General features: G+C 45.4%; 1 protein-coding gene across 1 annotated transcript in view; it reads left to right on the top strand.

Moving 5' to 3' along the window:
* The first annotated feature begins 429 nt into the window (after window positions 1–429).
* Window positions 430–6043, top strand: part of LOC118781853 (E3 ubiquitin-protein ligase Arkadia-like) — a 40515-nt gene continuing 34901 nt past the window's right edge. The window contains exon 1 of the mRNA XM_036534969.1: window positions 430–861. The gene's annotated coding sequence lies outside the window, so the exon portion shown is untranslated. The remainder of the gene's footprint in view (window positions 862–6043) is intronic.

The following is a 6043-nucleotide window of genomic DNA, read 5'->3' as shown; positions in this document are numbered from 1 at the left end:
GTCGCGAAACCAAGCGACCAAGATAATGTACCACAGCGTACCACAACGAACCCGTATTACTGAAAGGGGAAGTTCCATAACCGGAACTCTTTGTATACGAAATTTTGTGATAAACAGGAACTTCGTAAGCACATCAGCACTTCAAGTAATGTGAAGTAACCTACCGTTGAAAGAGAACGCTCCATTAGCGGAACTCTTTATATATAACTTCTTAAGCATATTAGGACGTAATATGGAGTATCATTGAAATTGGAAGCTGCGTTACCGGAACTCTTTATTTGTATTAATTGCGCTGGATAAACAGGAACCTGCTAAACACATCAGGAAGTAATGTTGAGTAGGTAGTCTCGCGTCTGTTGAATGGGCTGCGTTTCCACTGTCTCTTATAGCCTGGCTGTGGGGGGATTTGCGATCAGTCGAGAGAGAGAAGTCAGCCTGGCTGGATAAACATCGAGGTAGGAATGAGGGCCCATATGACAAAACTGAAAGGAATTTCTTTCTTGCCTAGAAAACAGATGAAATCTCACCTCTCCGACCCAGTTCTATAGCTAGCTAGTTCGGTAGATAAATAAACGGGAATAGACGACTACATCTTTATGTTTTTAAAACAAGGTTAGCCTTCCAGCTAACTAGGAACCCTTCACTTTAACGGTATAGCTAGCGAGCAAGTATCGGGCCTTTTGGTTTTGTGGAGTCGGTTTCACAACCCGGCTGTTGGCGTTGGTTCACGGTACCGCTTAGTGTACCCACTTTCTCAGCTCAGCTCATTCGGCTTAGTAGCTAGTAGTTTATTATTACAAAGAGTTATTGGAAAAACTGAGCCAATTGAGGAATACTGTCGCGTCAGGTCACTCTACACGGGTAAGTTGGTCTACTTTTGTTTTTAAACATTTGCCTACTAAATAGCAAGCGGGATAGCTGTTATTATTGTGAATAGTTTGCTGCTTCTTATTTTGGCTGCTGCTTCAAATGGCTTCTCTTACTTTTATCCTGTTTGCTAGGTAGCTAACGTTAGATACCTCAAATAGACTGAATTATACTGTTAATTATCCAACTACCTTAGTTGTTAGTTAGCAAGTAAACAGGAATTAAACCAGAACATGTCACTATATTTGGTTGCTAGCTGATTGTTTTCAAAAACCTACATTTATACGGTTAGGCGCCCACCAGCCGGCGAATTAGTTAAACTTGACCTGATTTTTGGATCCGGGATGACTAGCTAGCTTCCTGACTAGCTGACTAACACAAGTTAATGATGCCACTGTCGAGTACCTTTTCTCACCAAGCACACGTAACTAGTACAGCAATTTTCAGAGGTAGTTAGACTGCATGCTCAGCTAACCAACTAGTTAGGTAGTGGTTATTTGCTATTTATGAAAAATAACCAGTGAAGCATCAGGAAATGGAGGGGAAAAACAAGTTGTTCCGACACCTGATGTCCTCCCTGGTGGGAGGCTGGTACATCGCGTGTTAGGTAAATGAGGTAGCTGCATGTTTTATTTAAAGTAAGGCCCGCTGGAGATTTTTTAATACATGGTTTTACGCATGATTTTCACATGATATTACAGCTCATCGGAGCGAAGAGAGGTTTGTGAACGGACTTTGTCTCAAAACGTCAACATATCTAGCAAGCTAGCTAACGAATGACAACAGCGCTAACGTTAGTGATAGTTCTGGACTTATAAATAGTAGCAGTACTGTGGTGAGCTAGCTAGTTAGTAGTAATCCAGTAGGCCTACAATTTGTATTGAGAGGTAACTAAAAATTAAGGGATGGTGTTGTACATAATCACCAGCGTGTTCATGAGCAGTGGGCGTTTTCGCTAGCAGGCTATAGCTCATACTTGTGAAGTTTGTTGACATCTGAACATAGCGCACAGTCATTTGAACTTGTGTCTGAGATGCATGTTGATTGTCTCTGATTGTCATGATGATTTAATTCGGGCCAGTCATCTTTGGGAGGAACTGGATCTGTACACTGGATCAGAAGCTAGTCAGAGGGGAATTGGCAGCTCCAGTTGTTTCCTCTGTGGGAGGGAGATACTCAGAATCACCTCCTTTGCCCTTGCCTTGTTCCTTGGGGAAAATTGAGTTTTTTTTCCCTCTCAAAGGGGTTTTGCATTAACAGCATCACACTGCCTCATAGTGCATCTACAACTCTGAATGATGTACATGCACATAGAAATTTCGTTTTGCCATCACTTCCCATCTAGGTCAAATAGGATTTATTCATTGGTTAGTTTTGTTCCACCATTTCAAAACACAGATATTGTCGTCTTTCATCAGGGTAGGCAGACAGAAATTGTAAGCCGAATGGCGCAGATTTAGAGTAAAGCTTGTGCTTGGGACAGTTACCTATGGGCAAGCATGGCAAGATGCCGGACATGAGACTAAGGCAGTGTCTGAGTGTTTAATGTAAACCTGCATAGTGTTCCACACTCGTCTATAATGCAAATGTGAAGGAAGTCCATTCTGAAGGGTGTGATCACGGATTGATGAAAGTGCTGGAGCAGTCCGTTTGAGAAGCTATGCATGTCGAGAGTTAACAGCCAGTGCGCACACAGGTACTAAATCAGACAAAAAAAGAATGAACAGTTTTATAAATATCATGCCATTGTTTACTCAAGGCCTTATAGTGTGTGTGTGTGTGTGTGAGTAGCACATCTAGGTAAACTAAAATGTATGTAAACCACAACAAAGTTAATAAAGATTCATACATTGTGGAAAGGCAACTCCTGTCAGGTTTGAAGGCTAAGAACCTGACACAGAGCCCTGGTAATTACGAAAAAAACATCAAGGACCAACAGGAGTGTCGTAGTGCAGAATGGGGTTGCTCCACTTTTAAGCATTTTTCTGCTCCATATTTCATTTTGTACAGATGTTCATTTGATCTTCCACTGTTTTTATTACGTAAGGTTTTTTTAAGCATAATATTTAGCACATTATGCATATGTGCATTAAGCAGCCACACGCTGCATTACCTCGGCATGCCCTCTGTCTGCCGTGTTCCCTAATTTATTTGATTGTTTTGATGCTGACCTCATTTCCCCGTGGAGGCTGCCTGGCTCTCACGTGTCGTGTCTCAGCTCTGGGGCACGGTGGCTCATCAGTGCCCCTTACACAGGGCATCAGAGCAGCCTGAGCTGGGGCTGTGGGTCTCAGGCGGTCCCTCCATTGCTGCTCCCTGGGTGGTCGGTGGGGGGGTGGGGGGTGGAGGTGTGTGTGTGTGGGGGGGGGGGGGGGGGTACAGCTGGTTGCAGGGCAACAGCTTCCCATCCTCCTGTCACCTGAATGGCAGCTGCTGCACAGCAGAGCCCTCCACCTGCCCCAGTGGCCTGTTCCTCTCAGCATGCGGGAGACCTGCTGTGGTCAGCTCAGGCAGCTCGGGCCCCTGTGTGAACACGAAGGAAAGACATTTTGATGGGTGTGATCAAGGTGCTTCCTACACACAGTCCCAGTCTGTCCGGTTTTGCACTGTAAACCAGAAGGAACTTGGTTGCTGTAGCATGAGCGGTCCGTCTCTGCCTCTGTAGTTTACGTTACATTACGATATTGGCGTTTAGCAGATTCTCTTATCCAGAGCAACTTACATCAATTACAGGTTTACATGTTATCCATTTACACAGCTAGATATTCACTGAGGCAATTGTGGGTTAAATACCTTGCCCTAGCGTGGAATCGAACCGGCAACCTTTCGAGTCCTGCTCCTTAACCACTATGCCACACTGCTGCCCCACACACTGTTGTCGTATGGCTAGCTGCATGAGGGCTGCTAGATAGGCATGCTCCCTGTCTACAGTTTTACGTTTTCAGCTTGACACAAAATCGGGTTGCATTTGTTTAAGTGAGCTGTCTTTATAATTCAGCTTTGGTTCCCTCTCTTCCATCAATAAGGTGACAAGCTGTTTTCAGGAAGAGGCAGTTTTGGAATCTGGACGTGTGCTGTGTTTCAGGATCTCAAGTAGACAAGTATGATAATGCCGGTTCCTGTGTGTCGGTCCCTGCGGAACACGGTTTTTGTGGGGAATGTTATGGGGGTGTTTGTTCACCTGGAGAATTCCTTGGTAAAAAAAAAAAAGGGCCCTGGTCGTTCCCCAGCAGGGCTCGGCCAACGCGCTGGTCACTGGAACTAAACATGTACACCCATAGAGACAGGCCCCCGCCCGGGGCTTGTGTTTGTCTGTGGCATTCCAGCGCAAGCTTAACATTCAGCCTGGCGTGTATTTTCCTGCCTCTGGTATGCTGCAGTATACATAGGCTGCATATGTATGTGAGGGCTATGAGGGAGCTCGGGGTTACATGTGTACTGTCTGGTAGTGCGGTCTTTTCAAGCAGATGCAAAGTGAAAGCTTCATGTTTATTAATAAAAAGAAGCACTGCTGGTGCTCTGTTTCGGAAGTCTCTTGTGTAACAGGAAGCGACTTGTTACCTAATGGTATAAATATCTACGCAGCAGTCCATGACAGTATAGTGAGGATTCATTTTCTGTGTAACTGAGGAATAGGCAGTTGTTGGGTATAGACATTTCTGTTGCTCTTTTCGTCAGCCCAGTGTGTTTACAGTGGATGTGAGTGGATGGTTTGCAGTGTTGAGCTGCTTCGGGGGAGGCGGGGCTTCTGGAATGCCACTGCGCTGGCCACATTGGGTGTCAACATTCCGTGTCTGTCACTGAGCAGGGAGGATCGCTTCAGAGACAGAGAAGGCTCAGAGGAGGGTTTGATTTCCTCCTCTCTGCTCTGTCTGCTGTTCGTCATCCTTTGAATGGCCCAGCACAAGGGGCAAAATGGCTGGTTTTTACAGTCGTTATCTGCCATGTGCTTGTGCGTCTGTCTCTGTGGTGTGTGTGTCTGTCTGTGTCTGTCTGTCTGTGTGTGTGTGTGTGTGTGTGTGTGTGTGTCTGTGTGTCTGTGTGTGTGTGTGTGTGTGTGTGTGTGTGTGTGTGTGTGTGTGTGTGTGTGTCTGTCTGTGTGTAAAGGTGCTAGTGAGGAGAGGTGTTGTGCCATCTCAGGAGTGTCTCTGGTGTCCATTCTGCCTGATCTTAGGCCTGTTTATGGAGTTCTATCATATAATTCAAACAGTTCCTAAACTATGTGTTATGTCTCATACCAATGATACTTTATTTTCTCTTGAGTGACAAAACAGGGCAATTTGACATTCGTTTCATGACTATGAATTCATAGGCAAACCCCCAGAATTAATATTGCGTTTGCACTAACAGAGGAGACTCAAATTGCCTCTCTATGCCTGAAGGCAGAGAGCCACAGAGCTGAAAGGCATTCGCTGTCCGCTTCAACTAAAATATTATGGAATATTCACATCCCCGAAAAAATATAAACAAATTCATTGGTTCAAGACAGCCACTCAAAACATGCCCCCAGGGCTCATGTTGAGATTGTGAAAAATACTGACCTGTTGCAGTAAGTCAGGGCTCAAGTATTCACGCAACCCCTTCATCCCGGAATTGGAAAATGTTGCATGATGACACTTCGTCAGTAGAAACTGAGAAAGCAGTGAGATTTTTCTCTGCTTTCAGGCTTTTTTTTTTTTTTTTTTTAGGTTTAGCACCCCTTTAAAGATTGGGGGGAGTTAAAGGCCTCTCTTGCAGAAGTAACTGTAGCTCAGTGAGGTCGGTGCACTGCCAGGGTTAGAAAGCACAGGAAAACAATGCTTAATACAGCCTGAGTTCACAATCACAGATGCAGCGAACTGTTGTGCCTCTGTTGACCAGGAACGGCCGCTCTGCTCATTGGCTCTGCAGCAGTCTGGCCAAAGGTTTGTCAGCGAGCGGATTGTACTGTGTTTATCTTACCATTACTCACCCTGGGGTTCAGTGAGGTCCATGTCCTGAATGTACACGCGGGCACCCTCCCACACACACACACACACACACACAGAGCTGTGTATTCATGCATTTCCACTCTGCCATGCCAGAGAAGTGGGCTAATGAGTGGAAATGAAGCACCTCCCCCGGCAGATGGCTGCATTCATAATTCATAAGCCCAGAGATGCTGGGCCTTGAGGTGACTCTGCTCAGGCAAAGGGAG

This window comes from Megalops cyprinoides, chromosome 8 (genome assembly GCF_013368585.1).
Source record: "Megalops cyprinoides isolate fMegCyp1 chromosome 8, fMegCyp1.pri, whole genome shotgun sequence".
NCBI classification, from domain to species: domain Eukaryota; kingdom Metazoa; phylum Chordata; class Actinopteri; order Elopiformes; family Megalopidae; genus Megalops; species Megalops cyprinoides.
The sequence above is the reverse complement of the archived record's forward strand: the minus strand, read 5'-3'. Positions and strand labels throughout refer to the sequence as shown.